The 24,838-nt window shown below is 43.4% G+C and overlaps 1 long non-coding RNA gene across 2 annotated transcripts in view; it reads left to right on the top strand.

The window, feature by feature from the left end:
• Positions 1-21,517, top strand: part of LOC148684350 (uncharacterized) — a 40,290-nt gene extending 18,773 nt beyond the window's left edge. Inside the window, exons 2-3 of one of the 2 annotated variants that reach the window (XR_015946033.1) lie at positions 16,034-16,202; positions 19,805-21,517. This is a non-coding gene — a long non-coding RNA (uncharacterized LOC148684350). Of the gene's footprint in view, positions 1-16,014; positions 16,203-19,804 lie in introns of both variants that reach the window. The other variant, XR_015946032.1, reaches the window with a different exon arrangement.
• The last annotated feature ends 3,321 nt before the right edge of the window (positions 21,518-24,838 follow it).

Raw genomic sequence — 24,838 nt, 5'->3', positions numbered from 1 at the left:
TCATGCTGTATCATGCATTGTTCAATGTACCAGAAATATGGGCAATATGACAGCTCTTGTTGTATGCCCCCCCCCCCCAAAGCACAGGGTTTGGTTTCCTTGGAATAAGGAGCAGCAGAAACCGGTGTCGCTTAACGAATGCCCTGCTTAACGAAAGGATTTTTCGAGCAGAGGTTGCCTCGCCAGACGAATTCGTTTTATGAAAAATTCGTCTAGAGAATCGCGGTTTCCCATAGGAATGCATTGAAATTCAATTAATGCGTTCCTATGGGCAAAAAAAAATTCCAAAAAAATTCAATGCATTCCTATGGGATTCGCTAGACGAATTTTTCGTTATAAGAAAAGACCCGTGGAACGAATTAAATTCGTCTAGCGAGGCACCACTGTATATACAACCTGATTCTACAATGGAGAGGGTCATAGCATTAACACCCCAAAAGGTCTTGCTTCTCTCACAGCCACAGCCTGAAGCCTGCTTCTAGCCCGGCTCTCTCACCCACTGAACTCTGCCTTCGTCTTTCTCACTACCAGCCAGGTGAGGGAGGGGGTTTACCCATGTGTCTTCTAGCACAGAACAACCTCCTTTGTTGCACTACTTAGGGCCCCTTATGGCCCTTGCCTGGCTAATTCAACAATGGCATCCTCCATTAGACTGTAATGCTTGCTGGATCAAAGAATTAGAAGGGACTCAGCCATACAGCCTAACCCTCTTCCCCACCCCACTCCCAAAAAACTCACAATGCTATCAGTATATCCATCCACTATGAGAAGCATTTATCCTGCAAATGCTATTCAAAAGCACCTGACATGTCCTTTTTGCCCAATCATTTGAATATGTTCTGCAAAACAAAACTTAAAATCCATCATGGAGACATTTGCCAATAACTTCATGCTCACAAATCCAGTTCTGGATTAGAATGAGAAAAATAAAAAGAGGTCCCTCAGTATTGTTTATAAACATATTCTAAAACTCGATATGCTTTTACTCTATAGACCTTAGAAGTCACTACAAAGAAGATTTATGAATACACCTTTTCTATATTTATCCCATTGCCCAATCACTAGCAATAATGTAAATACATGCCGCTGGGTGTTGTTGTTTTTCTTCACTTCACTATTAAAAAGGCAGCAAAAATCCAGAAATCTAGTCTAAAGATGCACTCCCAGACATAGCTACTCTGTCTGCCATATTGGCTGACAGCAGATTTTATCTCATTTTAAAAATGACTGAAAACATAGATTCTTAACAGAAGTGCTTGGCTTAACCTGAGCTCCTGTATAGCTACATGAACTCGCAGCTATAATAATTAAGCAATTAGGCATGACAGAGAGTTGTGAGTTTCCCGAGATAATCACCCCCCTGGGGTATTACGAGTCATGATCCAGAGATAAGTGTTTTTAATCCCCAAAGGGTATGATTAAGTTATGATAACCACACACCCCCAGAGAAGGCTTATAAGTCATATAGAAATCTTTTTTTTACCTCAGTTCAGTGGTGTGTGTGTGTGTGTGTGTGTGTGTGTGTGTGTGTGTGTGTAAGTGGCTGTGGGCAGAAGTACACAACTGGATGTGGTTGCCACAAATTAATTAAGAGATTTAAAATACACAACAGCCTCATAAAATGAATAATCAATTCCATCAAATTTAAATGGGGGAGGGGGAGGAGTTATTAAATTGTTGGCTCATGTTCCTGTAGTTAACCCCCCCCAAAAAAAACCCCACAGTTTAGAAATAATAGAGCCCCATGAAAGTAGCAAGCTCTGCTGTATTTCAAGATATGCCAGAATACAGTATAATGAAACAAGGATGTGACTATGTTTTTATTAACACACTGGATATTTTCTCTCTTTAACTTCATTAAGGTAAAGGTAAAGGGACCCCTGACTGTTAGGTCCAGTCGTGGACAACTCTGGGGTTGTGGCGCTCATCTCACATTACTGGCCGAGGGAGCCGGCGTACAGCTTCCAGGTCATGTGGCCAGCATGACACAGCCGCTTCTGGCAAACCAGAGCAGTGCACGGAAACGCCATTTACCTTCCTGCCGGAGCAGTACCTATTTAACTACTTGCACTTTGACATGCTTTCGAATTGCTAGGTTGGCAGGAGCAGGGACCGAGCAACAGGAGCTCACCCCCTTGCGGGGATTTGAACCGCCGACCTTCTGATCAGAAAGCCCTAGGCTCTGTGATTTAGACCACAGCGCCACCCACATCCCCTTTAACTTCAGTATGATGGTGTTGTTGTTGTTTTATTATGCTGTGCATTATTATACTGTGCTTTATGGTTTTATTATTATGCTACATAAATTGTGTTCTTAGTGTTGTACAGCACCCTTGGATCTTTGGATAATGGTGGTATATAAATTGAATAAATAATTCCACCTACAGATACCATGCTCCAAATTTCTCCTTCCCCATCAGTTTGTTTTCCTCATTGCATTTCATATGCTTTGGATTTTCTCATTGCATTTCTGTATACCACCAGTTGCAGAACTTTGGCTTCTTTGCACTGGTATTTTTGAATTACATCAACTTGTTTGCCTGTGTTAACTTACTAACTTGGGGTCAGAAGCTTTGATGTGTGAGAGAGGACTGTCCTGGAGCTGAGATGCAGGCAGGATGCCCATAGGGAGCACGCAGTGTAGGATACAAAACCCTGGAGGAACATGACACCAAAAGCAGGACTGTCGGGAGCAATGCTGCGTAGCTGGGGCTACAAAATCGACTCCATGCCCCCATCTCAGACACTGATTCTCAACCAGGGGAGCAAAAATAGCGGTTGTCGGCCTCAGAGCACACCAAGGTGGCAGTGAACAGAACAATTTCTGTCACTCCCAAGAGAAGGAAAAGATGTTTGTTGGTGGCAGGTGACTCCCTAAGGAGAGGGACAGAGGCAGCAGCGTGCGGAAGAATGACTCATGGCTTCAGTTGTCTCTACACAAATACACAACATATGGGAAACAAACAAGAAGAACTTAATACAGGATGGCAAATGGTGGGATGAGACTCCTGACAGAAATGTAGAAATTGAGGAGTACAACCTGCTCTAAAGAAATAGATCAAACAGGGAGGAGGAGGAGCACGAAATGTAAAGAATGTATACACTTGTGAAGAGATTCGTGACTTGGAGCATGAAAGACAGCTTATATGGTAAAAATTGTTGGAGAATGAAGCAACAGTGACTTTACTGTGGATGTCTGCTGCGGACCTCCAAGCCAGACTCAGGACTTGTTCAATGCCTTCCTAGAGCAGATTATCAAACATTCAAAATAAGAGCTGTATGGGGTGTTAGGGGAGGTGTAGTATCTCTGGTGGGGAACACGTTGTGTTCCTTCTGGAGATTTTTGTTCACCTTTGGCTGCCACCCCCCCCCCTGCACTCAGCTCTCACCTGTGGCTCCTAGAAGCTGTCTGCATGTAGCAGCGGCTACACCCCCAGAACAGCTTCAACTGGCCAGCTAAACCAGGTACATGATGGGTGTCAAATCCAAGTGAGTTAGGGACTTACCCTGAATTTGAAGACAAGCTCCAGCGGATTGAGCATGTATGATTGAGCATGCTGAGATTCCTGCATTGCAGGGGGTTGGACTAGATGGCCCCCGGGGTCCCTTCCAACTCTACAATTCCATGAACTATGATTCTATGTTGGTCTGTCTAGTTTAGTAGTTCCTTAGAAAATCATTGCATTTGCTCTTCAAATCTTATCTTATCATCTTATCTTGGTACTTCTCTGCAGATGGTGACAATATGAATTCCAAAATTAATTAAGAAAACCACAAGTTCCTCTCCTTAAAGCATTCTTTTATCCTAGTTTATGTCAAGATTAGAATCTCCCAAGTTTTTTTTAAAAAAGTAAGAAGCATCGTGACTGTTGCTCCTTTTGTGCTTTTTGTCCAAAAGTCTTAGCTGCCACAAGTGCCATATCTGGCAAGATTGTGGTGTCTGGGGTGTGTGTGTGTGTGTGTGTGTGTGTGTGTGTGTGTGTGTGTGTGTAGGGGTGGAGATGTAGACCTCTCCACCCAGACGATATATATATATATATATATATATATATATATATATATATATAGTTTAATAATATATTTAAAATGTTACAAAAACAAAATTACATCAGATCTTACTGATCAAAATAATCACTCACAATTATACAAAAAAGAAAAAGAGAAACAAAGGTCAAAAGAAAATTATACATAGATATATATAGTTCCCCCCTCCCCCCTCCCATCCTCCCTCCCTTTCCTTTCCTCCACTTCCACCTACCTTCTACCTAGACGTTCACCCAGACATTCTATTGAGCTAACCTTATCTATACTAGGTCAGTCTTAAGCACAAGTATCAAATGCAAAAAAAAAATTAAAAAGGGTTTCTAAGAACTTTTTGGTAATCCCACTACTACATGACATTACAAAGCATAGGGTTGTATCTAGTGAAATTGTCCCATTAGAGCAAGGACTTCTGCTTGTGCAGTGGCACTTACCTTCCCTTTGCTCCCTTGCACACTTCCCTCCAACCTGTTCTGGGTGATTCCCCCAACCCTCCATAGCAGATTGGATCAGGGATGTTGGGAGAGAAGTAGAGGAAGTCCTTGCACTAATGAGATGAGTTCATAGGGTATATTTTGCACACATAGCTACATACCAAAGTACTGTGCTGCCTGTTGTGAATTTGTTCACCTACCTTCTGGGAAATGCATGGGCTCCAGGTGTTCATCCCACAGAGATGTATGCTTTTTTTTTCATTTGGAACAAACTGACGGGGAGATGTTTCCTCAGATGTGGGCCTACCTGGGAAAGCCACTCACTCGCAGAGGTCCTGTTTCTTTCAAAGACCACAGGACAGTGTTGGTGAGATTGGAAACAGTGGTTCAAATCCTCATCTCTAAAAGCCACTGGCATGAGCTCACGGCAGCCCCTAGCTGTCTAGTCTCAGATGCTCAAGTTGTTTTTATAGATTGGCAGGTCAAGCCATATAGTCAGTGTACCAGAAACGGTCAGTTTAAATCCTCTGCTGTTTTATTGCATCTGTGTTTGCACCAAAGAACAGGTGGTTGGTACTGACAGCTTTTAAGGGTGGAGGGTCCTGTTATCCCCCCCCCCCCAAAAGGTGATCAAATTGGACAATGCAGCCCATCTGTTCAGAGAGCAGGGGTGCGACGAAAGACCCTGGCTTCTGTCTTATTTATTCTACCTCTCACTTATTAAAAGAACTAACAGGGATGGTCTGGGGTAAACCAAGCCTCCCCCCTATTGCTCCCCTTAGCCTTTCTGTATTCCCTCATGTACTCAAGGGTTTTATTCTATTTCCTCTTCTTTTATACAAAAGAGAGTCCTCTTCCAGCACAACCGTGGCCAGGTCCCTATTAAAGTACAGGGCTGTATCTGAGACTACCCCTTGTGTCCACAGTATAGGGAGTTCTGCCTCTAGAAATCCCTTTCTGTAAAAGCTTGCCCCTTCCCTGAGGTAACTTTAGGACACCCTGGGTCTGTCTGCCTGGCTCGCCCTCTTGGGTGCACCCCAAAGACACAATCTAACAGTCCCACTCTTGAAGGAAATGTTGTCTTTTTAATGAGGGTGTCCTCATGAATGAGTTTCATGTACCTTGGCTGGAAAATAACACAGACGATTTTCTGATTGGCACTTTAACACTGGAATTTTTACTTCTCAAGGACGTAATGGTTGCTTTAAGGTATTCTTGTTGTACAAGCTTAGTTTCAATGGTAATAGCCTTGTTACTCATGTACTAGATAACCCAACGACTACCTAACCTAAACCTCCTCTCCTAGACCTTCTTTACAACCACCCTCACACTCCCGCTCCCCAGCGTCCTCTCAACTGACAAAACACTGTCCCTTCTCTTTAAACATTCACCCATTCCCCTCCCCTCTGGGAATGTCCAGTCAGTCGACACAGAGTCTGAGTTAACCCTTGATGGGTCAGGTTGATAAGGCTATAACAAACAGCTTAAAAACGTCAGAAAGGGTGTGGCAAGGGGGCATTGGGGGCGGTCTGCCCCGGGTGCCACCCTAAGGGGTGACACTCGGTGTGCCCCTCCCCTCTGCCCGCAAATGTGCAGTCCGTACGGGATCAGAGTGAGGCTCTGTCTCTGGTTTCTGGCTCTGGCTCCAGAGACAGAGCCTCACCGTGAAGTGGTTGTGCCCACGCCGGGGAAAGGGGCGGGACGGTCCCTTGGCTTCTGCTCAGCTTGTCCTGGGGCAGAAGAGAAGCGGGAAGCTCCCAGCCCCCTTCCCCCCTCTTCTTCCCAGAACGGCAGCAGCCCCTATGATTCTATGATTGTTTTCCCCTCCCCTTTAAAATATAGTCAGGCCCCCCACAAGGTCTGAGGGACAGTGGATCGGCCCCCTGCTGAAAAGTTTGCTGGCCCCTGTTCTTGCCTTTCGTTTAATACCTATTTTGTGTTGTCATTTTGTATTTTTATGTTGTGAACCACCCTGTAATCTACAGATGAAGGGCAGTATACAAATTTAATATACAATAATAACGAGCGAAATAATTCCTGCAAACGGTTTGAATATTCTAAGCCACTGTGAGATGCTGGACTAAATGGTTCTTTGGTCTGATTCAGAAAGGCAATAATAATAATAATAATAATAATAATACCGTAATAATAATAATAATAATATTTATTTATACCCTGCCCATCTGGCTGGGTTTCCCCAGCCACTCTGGGCAGCTCCCAACAGAATATTAAAAACACGATAATACATCAAACACTAAAAAAATCCCTAAACAGGGCTGCCTTCAGATGTCTTCTAAAAGTCAGGTAGTTGTTTATTTCCTTGACATCTGACAGGAGGGCATTCCACAGGGTGGGTCCCACCACCGAGAAGGCCCTCTGCCTGGTTCCCTGTAACTTTGCTTCTCGCAGTGAGGGAACCGCTAGAAGGCCCTCGGCATCAGTGTCTGGGCTGAACGATGGGGGTGGAGACGCTCCTCCAGGTATACTGGGCCGAGGCCATTTAGGGCTTTAAAGGTCAACACCAACACTTTGAATTGTGCTTGGAAACCTACTGGGAGCCAATGTAGGTATTTCAGGACCGATGTTACGTAGTCTTGGCTGCTCCCAGTCACCAGTCTAGCTGCCACATTCTGGATTAGCTGTAGTTTTTGAGTCACCTTCAAAGATAGCCCCACATGGAATGCATTGCAGTAGTCCAAGCGGGAGATAACTAGAGCATGCACCACTCTGGTGAGACAGTCTGCGGGCAGGTAGGGTCTCAGCTGGCATACCAGGCTGTTCTTATGTACTGTACTTTTATTTTTGTATTATATTTCTCCTCATAAAATCATAGAATTGTAGAAGGGGGCTCCAAGGGCCATCTAGCCCACCCTCCTGCAATGCAGGAATCCTGCCCAGAGTTGTCCCTGTGTGGTCTCAAACTACCAACCTTCGCACTGACCCATTGCACTATGAGGCTTCTTAGCATAATTCTTTCCAAATAAATCTGATAACAACTGCATATTAATTTAAGAACACAATAAGAGCCTGTTTGAGGAAGCCAATGGCTCACCTGGTCCAGCACCCCATTTTCACACCAGCCACTCAGATGAATGACTGGATGACTAAATGAATCTTTATTTGTGTCAGCCATCAGCCATAGCAATAAAACAACAATGCGATATACCAAGAATAGAAATAAAAAGTCAAATATATAAAATACATTTTAGGGTTTTGAAAGCCACCCAGATGCATGTGGAGGACCTGAGCAGAAAAGCACTTTCCCCTCTTGTGGCTTCCAACAACTTATTGTATTCAGAAGCATTACTGGCCCTGTTTCCTAAAGTTTTTTATTTGAAACACGAAAACAGGAAATATGTTTTTTTGGGGGGGGGGCAGGTAGTGAAGTAAATCACAGCCACAGAGAGATCAAATAAAGGTGCTGGTTGAGTGTTAAGGTATCTGTTTGCATGAAGAAGGTCTTGGGTCTAACTCCAAATATCTCCAGGTAGGCTGGGAATGTCTCCTGTGCAAAACCCAGGATACTGCTATACTGAACTAGAGGGATCAATGGTCTAATTCAGTATTAGGCAATTTCCTGTGTTCCTATAATAAATTGCTGCCACAATTTAAATGCAACCCATACTTTTAGGTATGTTCAGTCATTACTGCGTTTATCCTGATCATAGCTGCCAAGTTATCCCTTTTTTTAAGGGAAATTCCCTTATGCTGAATAGGCTTCCTCGCGAGAAAAGGGAAAACTTGGCAGCTATGATCCTGATTGAGCAACAAAACAAATTCACTTTGATCTGAAAGTTTGCCAAAACTGGCCTTTTAGACTTAATGAAAAGCACAGATCTGTGTGTATTCAGTGTGTGTTCTCTCCTTGAAGTTGAAAGCATCATAATGGCTCAAGGTCTGATCACAACTTTTCTCTCCCTTTGCCCCCCACCCCCCCACCCACAGCAATGGAATAAGTTCTGCCACTGAAAAATAGGTCCTCCCTGAACACACCTTTGGTAGTGAAGGATATTGAATCGAAACAATTTTTGCAATATTTAAAAGAAAACTCAAAGCCTTGACAACAGCTCTTCTATTTAACCTCTCTTTGGAACCAAGAAAAGAAAGTGATCTACTCGAAGCATGAGAGCAAAACCTCCTTGACTCTGCAAGTAATAAACAAAGGAGTCAAATGTTATTCGTGGTAAGTCATGAAATAAATCTACAAGTAGCAGAATAAGAGACGTTGCTTTCAATTTGTTGAGAAACAATTCAGAATATTAAATGCCTTGGTGAAAAGGCTGCCATGAATATAATTTTCTGACAAATCATTTAAAAGATCAGCTCATAGTTCAAATTTGCTTACTGCTACCCTCAAAAGCTGTCGAACCCTGTAATAAGTTTTGTTTACTGACACTTTGCTAAATGTAGCCTTATACTACACAAATCACATATGGAAGGGTAATAAAAATGGCCAGCCTGAGTGGTCCTTTCTTGATGAAATTGAAATTTATGTGTCAGAGATCACACACATTTTTCTTTACTTTAAATCATTATTGGGCAGAGAGGCAGGGAGATGAATTATAATTATGCTTTATTGTAATCAGTCTCAAATTTAAAGAGCTTTGAATAGAACCTTAAGCAGGAATAAAATAAAATTGCCACGTTTTCCAAACTTACTCGTTTAGGACTAAGGAATATAGTCAAGATCAGTGCTATTTTTCTAGAAAAAGAGGTGCCGGAACTCACCATGAACACCTCCCTCTTTCTCGTAGAATGGCAATGAAACCCACCAGAGAGGTGCCAAAACTGAGTTCCAGTGAGGTTCTCCTGAAAAAGCCCTGGTCAAGATAATGTGTATAGAAGAGCCTTTGATCTAACAGATTCTGACATCCTCTCCTCCTTACCCCATACTACCTCCTTCTCTATCCTCCATCCAGAAAAGTGAGCCACATTCTCAGATTTCAGAAACACATTCCAACCAGACCACCACCAACAACAACACTCAAAGAGTGTGCAAGACATGATTAGCCTGGGGAGAGGCAGTGGCTGGAGGGAGAGAGTTCCAAGAGAGGCCTGGAGGGCCACATTGCACCCCCTCAGCCTGACGTTTCCAACCCCTGGTGCAGACAATACTGAGCAACAAAATCTACACAGTTCAAACTGACTGGGAAAACTATGTTGTTCTGATAGCCTCTTGTGCTGTCACCCAGTGGAAAGTAAGATTCAGCCATAGTCGACTGAGTTAAGGATGAGAGATAATCCTTCATTCTGTATTTCTGGCTTTTGCCAGTTTAATCTAGACCCGTAATTGTATTTTAATATAGTTTTTAGAATATATAAAAAAGCTGACGCAAATGATAACCTAAGTCCCTGGGCATGTTCATTGTTGTAAGTAAAGCAGTTGTGCCAGATGTTCAAAGATTACTGATGTGAAGGGAGAGAGAAAAGACAGTGCAAGGAAGAGGGAAGGTAGTTGATTGTATGTCGGGTGCCTGGCCGTCAGTATTACAACCTCCTTCCTTAACAGATGACCTTAACAGATTAGACAACTGGGCCAAAGCAAACAAGATGAATTTTAACAGGGAGGAATGTAAAGTACTACACTTGGGTAAAAAAAATGAAAGGCACAAATACAGGATGGGAGACACATGGCTTGAGAGCAGTACATGTGGAAAGGATCTAGGAGTCTTGGTAGACCACAAACTTGACATGAGTCAACAGTGTGATGTAGCAGCTAAAAAGCCAATGCAATTCTGGGCCAGGGGCGTAGCCAGGATGAAAATCAGGGGGGGCAAGGGGCGGGGAGCAAGGGGCGGGGCCAAGGGGCGGGGGCGGGGCCACATCGGAGCAGCCCGAAATCGGGCTGCTCCGACTCCCTCCTCCCTCTCCGTGATAGGAAGGGACGAGGGGGAGCCAGGATCAGCCCGAAATCGGGCTGCTCCGACTCCCTCCTCCCCCTCCACGATCGGAAGGGACGAGGGGGAGCCAGGATCAGCCCGAAATCGGGCTGCTCCGACTCCCTCCTCCCCCTCCGCGATAGGAAGGGACGAGGGGGAGCCAGGATCAGCCCGAAATCGGGCTGCTCCGACTCCCTCCTCCCCCTCCACGATCGGAAGGGACGAGGGGGAGCCAGGATCAGCCCGAAATCGGGCTGCTCCGACTCCCTCCTCCCCCTCCGCGATAGGAAGGGATGAGGGGGAGCCGTGGATCAGCCCGAAATCGGGCTGCTCCGACTCCCTCCTCCCCCTCCACGATCGGAAGGGACGAGGGGGAGCCAGGATCAGCCCGAAATCGGGCTGCTCCGATCCCCTCCTCCCCCTCTGCAATCGCTGGGGCAGGTGGAGGGAAAGCCCCAGAGCCGCGCAAAGCGGTTGCCTGGCTTTCCCTCCGCCCGCACCACAGCCAGCCGGCTAGAAGGGACGTCTCCCTTCTCCCTTGCTGGCTGTGGGGCGGAGGGAGGGAAAGCCAGCCAAACGCTTTGCGCGGCTCTGGTGCTTTCCTGCCGCCCGCCCCACAGCCAGCCAGGGAGAAGGGAGACGGCACCGGGCAGGCAGTGGGGCAGGCTGGCCAGTGGCCCTGCTTCTAGGGGGGGGGCAATTGCCCCCTCCTGCCCCCCTGCCTACGCCCATGTTCTGGGCTGTATCAATAGGCGTATAGCATCTAGATCAAGGGAAGTAATAGTACCACTGTATTCCGCTCTGGTCAGACCTTACCTGGAATACTGTGTCCAGTTCTGGGCACCACAGTTCAAGAAGGATACAGTACTGACAAGCTGGAATGTGTCCAGAAGAGGGCAACCAAAACGGTCAAAGGCTTGGAAACAATGCCTTATGAGGAACGGCTTAGGGAGCTGGGTATGTTTAGCCTGGAGAAGAGAAGGTTAAGGGGTGATATGATAGCTATTCAGTCTTTAAACGATTTTATTTCTTTATGTTAAGGATAAGTTCCAGTTGAAATAAACTCCAGGACAAGGCCCTGTTTCATAATTCTTCATCAGCTAGGTTTTCACGGTCAATGTGTACCAATTCTGTGTTAGCCTTAGCCAGCGTACAGCTTCCGGGTCATGTGGCCAGCATGGCAAAGCCGCTTCGGGCGAACCAGAACGGAAATGCCGTTTACTTTCCCCCTTGGAGTGGTACCTACTTGCACTTTGACGTGCTTTCGAACTGCTAGGTTGGCAGGAAGGGGTAGCACATCGTAAAAACTGATCTGCGAGAACCTGGTGGGCTAAGAGGGTCACACTGCAGCAGGGGATGAGGTGAGTGAGCTTTTGAAACTGGCAGTTCTAAGAATCAAACAGTAACTTTGCTTTGCCAACAAGTAAGCCAAGTGGACACACTTTGCAATGCTCGCTGAAGGTCATTACTTAATCCTGCTAATTGACACACAGACTGCTCATACCCTGAAATGTGACCATTAATGGTTTTGCTGATTATCCAAGACTCATGTAGGAAATGCACTGAAACATGATTTTTAAAATCACAATGTAGAGAAAATCTATATTAAGGCAAGATCTAATTTACCCATTATAAGATAGCAGGTAAGCAGAGCACGGTGTGTAAAAGACTACGCAGAGGGAAGTTTATTTCAGAAAATAACATTTCACACTTGCAAACTACTGTAAAGGGCTTTTAGACACCAACAGGTGAGCCATTTAAACAGATTAGTTGAACCATTTAACCATTGTTTAGAGACACTGCAATACATCCCACTGAATCTTTTTCCTGCCAATAGTCCCCATTAAGTCAGCTTGATATTTATCAGGGGACCAATTAAGTAGACACTACTGTATTATTATGGGGAAATGCTGTAAGGCTTTTCCAGTCTAAGTACTCCACAAAGAAATCTGTAGTAGGTATACATTTTATACTGAGAGGAAAGTTGTGTATCAAACTCCATTAAATAAAATTCTTTAAGCATGTTGGGGGAAAGTTGGCAAAACAGACTTTTAAAATCCAGATTCTTGTTATGGTAAAGTAAAGTTCATTATGTACTTGGTATATTAAATCTCAGACTAATTTTGAAATATTTTATTTCATGGTGAAATACAATGTTAAACAACATGGCTTTAGAATGAAAACAGCCACAGTAGAAAATGGACGACAAAGGTCAGCCTTTTCACATTTGAGTTGTGTGTCTTTCAAGTCCTCATGAATTTGGCGAGAATGATTGATACTTGTAAGGACACATATTAATACGGTATGTACAAAGGAAGGAAGGAAGGTAAAGTTCATTGTTCAAGCAGGCATCCAAGAATGTCAGTTCCTGAGTTGCCGAAACTCGTCCCATACACTCCAAGGGCATTTCAAACAACAGTTCTCCAAAATAAAGGGTTTGCAGCCTTAGTAAATGCATTTTGTTCTCCTTGCCTAGAAGGCTCCTTATCTGCCATCTCCTTTCCTCTCTTGCTGGACTATAATAACGTTTAGCATCCTTACAGAAGTCGTAATGGCAGCTGAGAAGGCCCTTCACTTAAACGTCTCTCCATTTCTACTCCCAATCTTGTATCAGAGTTGCAGCAGCCTCAAGTTGTTCTTCAGTTGTTACTCCTTAACAACGGTATCGTCTACATTATCACTTCTCAAAGGTTACGGCAAGAGGTCATATGTTGTTATCTGGCCAGTTGCTATGGTTACCCATTAAAAGTCACTGACACAATGGGTGAATTACAGGTACTGGGTTGGAAGCAGAAAAAAAACAAAAACAGGAACATCACCTACCACACTGAACTGGAACAGATTTTCAGGGGGAAGGGGAACTAAAATTGGCCCATCTCCTGTTCTTCCTGAAGGATTTGTCTGCTGGTGGAAGAGCCTTCTGCGGATGAAAGGAGCCCTCCCATTCATGGGAGGCAAAGTCTAGTTCCAATGCTATGATGTGATCCTATAATACTCATAGGATATTAAGACACTTCCAGGTGTTCTTTCCTTGTAGTTTGGGATTTTTACAGAATTAGAGGCTCGTATCTATTCTAAAAGAGGCTATTTCCTGGAACAGAAGTAGCATCATTGTCTGATGGTTAGACCTGAAGAGAGTCAGTGTGGTGTAGTGGTTAGAGTGCTGAACTAGGAGACCAGGGTTTAAATCACTCAGCCACTAGAGGACCTTAGGCCAGTCATTCACTCTCAGCCTAACCGTCCTCACAAGGTTGTTGTGATGATAGAAAGTGCAGAAGCATGTAGGCCCCCTTGAGTTCCCTGGAGTAAGGTGGGATATAAATGTAACAAACAAACAAACAAATAATTCTGTTGCACACCAAAGTAGTGTGAAATTCCAGGGGTCCCAGGTGCTTGCTCAGGGTCTGTGTTTCCTTCTGGAAATGAGGCTCAGCAAAGAATGTGATGTCTTAATGATATATGGTTTATTTACACATATATACAACCTGAGCCTGCAATGTCCACGACATTCACAGCATCATTCAGCCTTGACACGGAGGTCCAGCTCTGAGGACCTCCTGGCAGTTCCCTCACTGTGAGAAGTGAGGTTACAGGGAACCAGGCAGAGGGCCTTCTCGGCAGTGGTGCCCTCCCTGTGGAATGCCCTCCAGTCAGATGTCAAGGAGATAAATAACTATCTGGTGTTCAGAAGACATCTGAAGGCAGCCCTGTATCAGGAAGTTTCTAATGTTTGATGTTTGTTGTGTTTTTATTATGTTGAAAGCTGCCCAGAGTGGTCAGGGCAATGATGTCAGATGGGCGGGGTATACATAATTATAATTATAATTATACTCTAGGAGGTTCTTGCTCCTCCCATAGGCATAACAGCCTGGGATTCAAACTGACAATAGCCCTTGTGCATTTGCTTTCTCTCCAGGTCGCTACTTTACTACTATGTTCTGTGATTCTATAATCCCTGCAAATGCCACTCCTAAACAAAACTCTGCTTTGTCTCTGCTAACTCTCTTTTTGTTGCAGAAGGGGTTTACCTCCATCTGCCATCCAGCACAGATGATTTGCTTTGTTAATTGCCCTTTCCTTTCTTCTTCTTCTCCTTGATGGCTCTTCTCCATAGTAATTTCCTGAACTCTGGAAACTGGTTTGGCCTATATTTGAATCCTTTACTAAACCCAGCATCTGGCAGTCATTTTTAACATTCTAAGTATTAATTACCCATTGGACTCTAATGACCCATTAGATGCAGGAATTTAGGGAAGCTGGCACCCACAACTCATAACTATACATTACCGACTTTTAGGTAGTAAACTGTTTGTGATAAGGAGTACCCTTGTGCCTTGTGGCGGATTCTAACCTAACAGATTTCCCTGCTTAGATTCAGGTAGACCCATGAAATGTGGAGATTATCAGTTTGGTCTAGGCTCCTGAAAACAGCCAGGCTACAAGGGAACTATGCGAAACAGGGTTCTGAGCAGCTTCTACATGGAAGTTCTTTCCTGAAAGGATGATATAGAAGCCTCATTCATACATTGTGCTAAACTATGGACCAACTATAATCCATTTAAACTATGGTTTGCTGAAACAAGACATGGTTTAATGAACTGCAGTTAACCACAACTTACTGTGCTGTACGTTCAGCTAAAGCATGATTGACTGAAAATCTGAAAACTGAAAAAGTGAATGTTTCCAACCTCCTTGTAATGCTAAACAATTTAACATTACATGTGAATGAGGCCAGACAAAGCTAATTGCAAAGCGACAAGATGTCATGCTGCACTATTTAGTATAAATACATGATATAAGGAACTGCCTTATATAAATACATCTAACTCAGAACTACAGAGCCCCTTTCATCCTGACATCCTTTAACTGAGAGATGTGGAGCCTGTGGCCTTCAGAGGCTGCTGTATTGCAGCTCCCCAAATGTCTGCTGTTGGTCATGCTGAATGGGGCGAATGGGTGTAGGAGCCCAACAACATATGGAGAGCCTCATGTTAGCCATACCCTGATCGAACTGTTGATGCATGGAATGGGACCTGAGACCTTCACCATACAGCACATGCACATAACTCTTTCATTGGGGGTTCATGACTGAAGGGCCCCTCATAGCAGGACTCTGATTAATGGTCTCATGCAGTATTCAATCAACAGCTTGAGCATATTTATAAGTAGTGCAGTTTCTGCTCCAACAAAGGATTTCTACTGAATGTTTCAAGGCAAAAATCCAAGGGTCTTATGCAATGTTTTGTAGGTCCTAGCACTGTGTAGGAAAATCCAGCTATCTTGAAGCAATTCTCACTTGACATATCAGTAATTATCACATCCAGCAAATTGAATAGGTTTTTTCTGTAATACACTGTTCTTACACTTGCATTTACCCATTTACTATCAGTCATAGAGCCAAAGTTCATTGTGTTTGCCTACCCACTTGTATGCAGACAGACATAAACATGAATTAAGATACTTTCTGGGAGAGAAGTAAACATGCAAGCTTTATATAACAAAGCCTCCCTAACATTGCTACTTCAGACTAGAAATTTTGTGAATGCTTCTTGAACCAAATCTGAATACAATGTACAAGGTGACAGAAGATGTTTCCTACTTTCATTCTGTTCTGTGTAAAATCTATCTGATAAGTAGACAATGTTCTTTATTCCTGTTAGATCTTCTTATGTTTGCCAGGTGCTAAGAACATGGCAGAGTCCAAACAGGCAAGGTCAAGGTGGCCCAGAGGAAGCAGATCAGCTCCTGCAGGGCTGGAAATCAGCAGGGACAGATGATGCAACTACTCACAGCAATGGCTTGCTCAGACTGATGGACAATAGCTGAAGTCAGGGCTTTAAAGGCACAGGTGAGGACCCCACTGGTCTGTGGAGTTATTCCATTCTCACAGTCACCGACCAGATTGCTATGGAAAGCCTGCAAGCTGGACAGGAGAGCAATAGCACTGCCCCCCTCGTGATCCCCAGCATACAGGAGCATACTGATTCTGTGTCGCTGCTATGGCTTGCTGCCGACAATGTAACAGTAATGAAGGCCCTATGTGCACAATGCATTTAAAGCCATGTTGTACTACTAAAACAGTCATGGTTTCCCCCAAAGAATCCTGGGAAGTATAGTTTAAGGGTGTTGAGAGTTGCTATGAGACCCCAATATCCCTCACAGAGTTATACTTCCCTGGAAAGAGGAGCTGATTGATAAACCACTCTGGGAATTGTCCCTCTCCAGGTGTGAATAATTTTTAAGTACTGGAGAGAGAAAATATTAAAATAAAGAAGTCCAAATCTATTTCACTCGAATGCACTTCCTTATTGCTATTTCATTGTTCCAGTTACCCGCACTACATATTTCTCCTTTGTCTTGATTTTTTTTAAAAAAAATTAAAGATATCATTTCATTTTTCCCCCACTTTTGATTTGTATACTGACTTTCTATATTACTATACACGAGGAGGTTTACAACAACAAAATCTTTCTTTCTTTGGTGATCACTCGTAGCAGAGTAAGATTGTCTATCATAAACACGGTTTTAACAATGAGTCCGTTAGTGACTGTGGAGACCAATTCTGGATCCACACCTCCTTCCACAGTGGGAACATTGGTTTCCAGGCAGGAGTTGATCACGGTGTGGATTTGCCAAGCGTGCCTTCCTCTTAGCACGTTTCTCCCTGGGGAAGGTAGTGTCACAGTTCCTTGAAGTGAGGGCGGCCAGATGCCCTGTTCTCCATCAGCATGAGGGGAAGGCAGTGCCTTGCATGCAAGCAAGTGGTTAGGAAACCATTCACAATGAATTTTTTTTTTCAAGACACACACCTCCATTCGCCCACTGACCATTGTAGGCACTGTGAACAGTTTCCAATATCACCCAATGGCAGATCATGACTCAAACAATGGTCACAAAAAAGCCTAGAAGCTCAGCTCATAATTTGGAAAATGCATCTACAGCCCCAAGTAGCTCTTTCATTAATAATAATAATAATAATAATAATAATAATAATAATAATAATATATTATTTATACCCCGCCCATCTGGCTGGGTTTCCCCAGCCACTCTGGGCGGCTTCCAACCGAATATTAAAAACAATACAGCATCAAACATTAAAAACTTCCCTAAACAAGGCCGCCTTCAGTTGTCTTTTAAAAGTAAAATAGTTGCTTATTGCCTTGACATCTACTGGGAGGGCGTTCCACAGGGCAGGTGCCACTACCGAGAAGGCCCTCTGTCTGGTTCCCTGTAACCTCACTTCTCTCAATGAGGGAACCACCAGAAGGCCCTCGGTGCTGGATCTCAGTGTCTGGGCTGAATGATGGGGGTGGAGGCGCTCCTTCAGGTATACAGGACCGAGGCCGTTTAGGGCTTTAAAGGTCAGCGCCAACACTTTGAAATGTGCTTGGAAACGTACTGGGAGCCAGTGTAGATCTCTCAGGAGCAGTGTTATGTGGTCCCAGCGGCCACTCCCAGTCACTAGTCTAGCTGTCGCATTCTGGATTAATTGCAGTTTCTGGGTCACCTTCAAAGGTAGCACCACGTAGAGCGCATTGCAGTAGTCCAAGCGGGAGATAACCAGAGCATGCACCACTCTGGCAAGACAGTCTGCGGGCAGGTAGGGTCTCAGCCTGCATACCAGATGGAGCCGTCCTGGACACAGAATTAACCTGTGCCTCCATGGACAGCTGTGAGTCCAAAATGACTCCCAGGCTGCGCACCTGGTCCCTCAGGGGCACAGTTACCCCATTCAGGACCAGGGAGTCCCCCACACCCACCCGCCCCCTTTCCCCCCAAAACAGTACTTCTGTCTTGCCTGGATTCAACCTCAATCTGTTAGCCGCCATCCAGGCACTCACACAGTACCTTCACCACCTTCACTGGTTCTGATTTAAAAGAGAGGTAGAGCTGGGTGTCATCTGCATACTGATGAACACCCAGCCCAAACCCCCTGATGATCTCTCCCAGCGGCTTCATATAGATATTAAAAAGCATGGGGGAGAGAACAGAACCCTGAGGCACCCCACAAGTCAGTGCCTAGGGGTCTGAACACTCATCCCCCAACACCACTTTCTGGACACGGCCCCGGAGAAAGGAGAGGAACCACTGTATAACAGTGCCCCCAGCTCCCAGCCCCTCTAGACAGTCCAGAAGGATGTTATGATCAATGGTGTCAAAGGCCGCTGAGAGATCCAGCAGAACTAGGAAACAGGTCTCACCTTTGTCCCTAGCTCGCTGGAGATCATCGACCAGCCGACCAAGGCAGTTTCAGTCCCATGGTGAGGCCTGAATCCCGACTGGAAGGGATCCAAATGGTCTGCTTCTTCCAGGCGTGCTTGGAGTTGTTCAGCAACCACCCGCTCAATCACCTTGCCCAAGAATGGTAAATTTGAGACTGGGCAGTAGTTGGCCATATTGGCCGGGTCTAAAGATGTTTTTTTAAGAAGCGGTATAATGACCGCCTAAGGCTCCCTCATAGAGGGAAGCATTCACCACCCCATGGAGCCCATCGCCCTTCCCTTCCCAGCTCGCTTTTATTAGCCAGGATGGATCAAGGAGACAGGTGGTTGGTTTCACTCGTCCAAGCAGCCTGTCCACATCCTCAGAGGTAACAGATTGGAATATAACATGACTAGGCAGGGCTCTAGCACTCTCCCGCCCTGGCCCTGCTCCCACGGTGGAGTCTACCCACTTCACGGTGGAGTCTACCTCCAAGGATGTGGACAGGCTGCAGAACACAGAATAGTGGCCAGGCTGCTAAGACAGTTTTCGCTGCTGCCATTTTCAGTGACAGCGGCAATAACCAGAACTGTAGGAAAAAATAAAAAACCTAATGCTATGGATAACAGTGAGTCCAACCCCCCAAAACAGTTGGAGAACTTCTCCTCCTCCTGGAGAGATTAAGTGAAATAGCCTCCCCTCAATTCATCTACCCACAAATAAAGTGCAAAATTTCAAGGGGGCTTTCATGCCTATATCTACCATGAAAAACTGCTGCCAGTCAGAGTAGATAATATTGGGCTAGTTCAGGGATAGCCAGCATGGTAAACCAACAACTGGAGGGCACAATTACCTCCTCCTCTTCCTAGGGGTGATGGGAGTTGTAGTTCAGCAACATCCAGGTTTCCCTGGGATACATGGACAATCTGACCTGGTATAAGCAGCTTCATGCATATGGAATAAAAATGTATTTAAGTAACAGAAAAGAAAGTACAGTTATGCACAAGTACTTTTATTATCCCCAGCAGTACATTTGGAGAGAGGATTTCACCTGTGTGTATGTTCCTGCGTGTATCTATTCATGTAACCATGAAAATAAAAGTTCAAAAGTACAACATTGTTTTGAAGGAAATCTCCATCTCCACAGATACCTTACTATTCATTTTTACTTAACGAGTCAACAGATATGCAACAGATGTAGCATCAAATAGCTCAGTAAAATCTCTCCCTCTCTCTTTCTTTTCCCAGGAACTGCCAGAGGACAAATCTCAGCTTATATTTCCTTCCCCACCAAAATAAAAATGCCAACAAATGTTTGCAACCATGACACATTTTCAATTCTGTACAGTTTTTTGCCAATGAATAGAGCCTTTTAAAGCTGCTGAAGACTACAGTAAAATAGATAAAAACGTCTCACAGAAAACCCAAATCATGTGAAAGCCTCAATTAGGAATTTAGGAGATATCATATGATCCTAACTATGAAACAGAATTTGGTGAAATGAATACATGGCATTCATTGGCTACGTGGGATTTAGTAATTAATGGTGGTGAGGAAATTATTTGACCCTGATCCAGACGTCCACAGGTGCTCCAGTCTGCATACAGAAGTCCCTCAAAAGACAGTTTTCCCCATGTCCTAGAGTGGCCCCAAACTCTCACTGCATGGCTTTGACCAGGCATCCCCAAACTGCGGCCCACCAGATGTTTTGGCCTACAACTCCCATGATCCCTAGCTAACAGGACCAGTGGTTGGGGAAGATGGGAATTGTAGTCCAAAACATCTGGAGGGCCAAAGTTTGGCGGTGCCTGGCTTTGACTCACTTTAAGCTGCCAGCCAGCTCTCCTGCTATAAGCTTGCCCTCTACCTGAACAATGTTTTAGTACACAGAGGCCTTGCCTTCACCAACATCACAAACTACAGCTCCAGTGCAATGGAGGCTGACTGGTGATGAGTGTACTTCTGTCAGTTGTCACATTTTAAGGATCTTTCAGCACAATCCATTCCTTGCTGCTTCGCAGCCATTCAAGAAACCTCTCTAGCTAAGCTCTGCAGCAGCATAACCAGGCGCTGTACTACTAAAGTTGCTCTATAAAACATCTACTATAAAGCTCACTGGAGTCCATGTTACAGAAGCTCTCTATGCGTCCACCTTCCAGACACACTGAACACATTTTTATTTATCTCTTTATTTTATCTGAGAGATTGTCACCCCACTCTTTAGATGGCCAAGCTCCCATAGTGCCTATTAAATGGGATCACTTCCTGTTTCCTGGCTCACAGTAGCTCTCAGAAGGCATCCATACCGAGAGATCAGATAAACGGCAGCAAAAGATATATACTCACCAGCTGAACTGTAAATATTGACATTGACTTCTAGTGTCTCCTACTCCGAATTTGAGTAAGATGTCTGAGTGGTTTGAGGGCGGGGTGTCCCAGCTGTGTATCGCTTGGTAACGAATTGATGGGTCTATGGACCGTAATAAAGATTGTTGTTGTTGTTGTTGTTAATAATCTTTATTAAATTTACATATCCAATAACTAATATCAAAATTACATTTCACATACATCACATTTTCTTCAGCTTTATTTCTACATAAAGCAAAAATTCCCAAAATTCAAAAAAGAATAAAAAAGAAATCTCCAAAAAAGGGAAAAGAGAAGAAAAAAGAAAAAAGAGCAATGAACATAGGACTAATATTGATACAAATATTAAAATATGACTTCCACCCTACCTTCATTCACCTTTTTAAAGTCTTGCTTTAGACTTGCACAGTTTAACTTTCTTCATGCTTGAAATCATAGATCCACTGTTATCGTTATCTTCACAATCATGCAAATTTCTATTTTCATGCTAATGTCATTCCAACTCATATGCTCCATAAATTTGTCTAATTGTCTTGTTTTGTTATACATGGAATTTGTTATTCTTCCTAAATTACCAATAAAGAACTTTAAACTTTAATTATGAGTTATGTTCATTCTGCTGGTTTGTTTTGATGTTAATCTAGCTATCCCCATGTATTCCACCATCTTCTTACGCCAGTCATCTATTGTTGGAATTGGGTCTTGTTTCCAAATCTGAGCTAAGGTTATTCTTGTACCTGTTGTTGCATAGAGAAATAACTTTACATCATTTTTCTCTACGTCCTCACCCACCATTCATAACAGGAAGGCCTCTGGCTTTTTCTTCACTGTATATCTTAGAATCTTTTTTATTTTGTTGTATCTATTCTTTCTAATCCCGGAATAATTTTCAGAAGCTATTCTTTCTTGTGGGATAATGAATGCCATATTTACTCAGCACCAGCCAGATAATACATTTTGTATAGTCCAGAGCCCTGTCTGCTCTATACGTTTAAAGCAGCATCACAGCTAGGGGTGGAAGGATCTGTCAATTTCACTTCTCTCATTTTCTCATTCTTCCAATTGTAATTTCAGTTCTTCACATTTTGCAGCAATTTGCAATTTTAAGAAAATCAGCAGCATTTTAGTATGAATTTTTCCCAACAAACACATTTTTACATTGGCAAATGTACAAATTTTTGCTAGCAATTTCCCCTAGCATAATGTCTTTTTATATGTTAAATGCTGTATGCACTAATATCCCAATTATTCCCTAAAATATGTATTTTGTAAAAATTGGTTGGTTGGAGATATGCATCACAAAATTTGGAGAAGTGTGACTTTTGAAAGATAGCTCCATTTCAATTTGCAGATTGCTTTGGAAAGTGCAAATTTGATGGATTCTGTTTTAAATTTCTCCCCTACCCCTAGTCATGACTTTCCCAAAATAATTATGGGAACTGTGGTTTGTTAAGCATGCTGAGAATTGTTAGGAGACCCCTATTTCCCTCAGAGAGCTATAATTCCCAGAATTTCCTAGGAAGAGAGGCTGGTGGTTAAACCACAAATTAAGGGAGTTGGTGGACAGATGTTTAATTATAAAAAAAACTGCAAAGGTGTGCACAGGGAGGGTTCCCATACTCAGCAGCACAAATGGCAACAAGACCCAGAGTTTTATACAATTTTATATAGTTTTATACAATTGTATATAAAATTCACATTGTGGACAAGGAATATACAGACAAGGAATAACCATATTCACATACAGACAAGGAATAACCATACCAATTACTGCATAATACGTATGAGTCCATTCTGACTAAATGTAGCCTTTTCAAGTTTATATAATAAAGTCCTACTTCCTTGGGGGAATTTATTTTCATGTTGAATTCCACATAGAGTTGCTACTCAATTGTAATCCCCCCCCCCACTTGTATGGAGATAACATAATTCCTACAATTGTAAAGCAGACCTTTGAAAGTTTTCGACATATCCCGTTCATTAACTATTACAAAAACAAAGTAAAGGCCTTGCAAGACCTCCAACGTGACTTTCATTTTCTACCAGAAGACGTGCAGGAGGGCCGGGGTGCCTGGGGCCCCAGGGCCCCTATAGTTAGCACCAGTGCCTCCAGAACTACACGCAGGAAAGCATTGGCTACAATCCATTACCGAAAACAACGCTTAATGACCAGCAATGATTTTCTTAGGTGCCACCTTCCTATTCAGTACTACAAATAAAGATAGATAATTTACTGTAAGGGTTCAAAACACATTTTCTAGCCTTTTCCTAAATAAATGATGTAAGATTGTTTCCCCTCTGGATGTGTGATTTCTTGAGCTGGAAATTAATAGCACTAAGCACCAACTTTTGTCTGGTAAGACAAAGCTTGTTACATGTCTTTTGCTACTTTGTCTAAATACACTACATGAATCAAATGAAAATTCACCTTAAGGAGTTCTGGTGGAGATTATCACCTTGTGAACAAAAAAAAATCATTAAGTAAGTCTAATTAGACATCAGACTTTGTACTTCTCAAACTTCAAAGAGAAACCTTTATACACGTGTATATCAATGAGCCTTTTAAAAATTTACCCAGTAAATGAGAAAGATGCTTTGATTTGTAGAAGATGTTTACTAGAACATTAGGCTAAGGTGCAGATCTAAAGATCCTGGTAACAAATTTAGCTAAATGGCAGATCTGAACTTGTTTCTTAGCAAGTGGCTGGTTCTGTTACATCAGCAGTATACCAGCAATCATAACCTGTTGAATATTGCAGAGTTTACGCAGACTGTCCAGAAGCATTCGGTTGCAAGCTGGCAGGATGAAGCAGGAATGAAACGCTGCTCACTAGTAACTTGGTTAGTACAAAGATTTATTATTTACAGCAGACTCACAGACATGGATCTTAACTCTCTCGAACAAACTCCACCAAGACACCTCTCCTCACACACTACTACTAAGAGGAAAGTCATGAGTCATGATGCCTATATGGGTGACCTCGTCCAATAGCAGAGCTGTTTCCAGGGTCCCATATCTCCAGGCAGAATAACTCCCTCTGCTCAGTCTTTCTGGCCTTCGGCCAACTCATTAATTGCTTCTGTGGGAAGCTGCTTCAAAGAGTAAAATCCCAACACCCCTTCCCAGCTGACACAGTGCAATTAACTTCTGAGCACATACAAAGTATTTTAGCCAACTTTGTTCTGCAAACCCAAGCATTCACACATTTGCTTGCTTTTTACAAATGACAACAGTTTAGTCACTTTATCAGCGACATTCTGGGCACTTTGTACATATTCACACGCAATGACATTTCTTTGTACATCACACTTAACATTTTGGTATTTTACTTCCAAGTGTTTTGATTTTGACTTAAAGTGGTCATATTTACTCAGCGTTAAACAAGCTGTGGGAAGCTGCTTCAAAGAGTAAAATCCAGACATACCCTTGAGTACCCCCTGGAAGAAGGGAGGGCACTGCCTTGAACACAGAAAGAACAAAAAAGCCAATAATAATAATAATTTCCTTTTCCAGAAAATGTGCTCAGAAGTATTGCAAAAGAAAGCAGGAGAGCACAAATGAATACAAGATCAAATCAATTTAATACAATACCCGACCCCAGTACTGATTCTGTCCCCATAAGCTACTCAAGCAGAATACCATCACAGCATTAAACACCATCAGTATGCCATCAAAAAGTCACTCATCTCCATAGCATCCAATATTTCATGCCATCATCTGCCAACAACGCCCCCTGCCATTTACATAGGAGAAACAAGACTGCGTCCATGTATAAACGGACACAAATCAGACATTGAAGTTGTTAACATTCAGAAACTAATGGGAGAACATTTCAATCTATCCAAATATTCTTTGGTATCTGAAGAAGTGTGCATGCACACGAAAGCTCATAACAAAATAAAAAACTTAGTTGG

Source organism: Zootoca vivipara, chromosome 10 (genome assembly GCF_965207765.1).
Source record: "Zootoca vivipara chromosome 10, rZooViv2.hap1.1, whole genome shotgun sequence".
NCBI lineage: Eukaryota > Metazoa > Chordata > Lepidosauria > Squamata > Lacertidae > Zootoca > Zootoca vivipara.
Note: the sequence above shows the minus strand (reverse complement) of the source record. Positions and strands in the feature narration are given on the sequence as shown.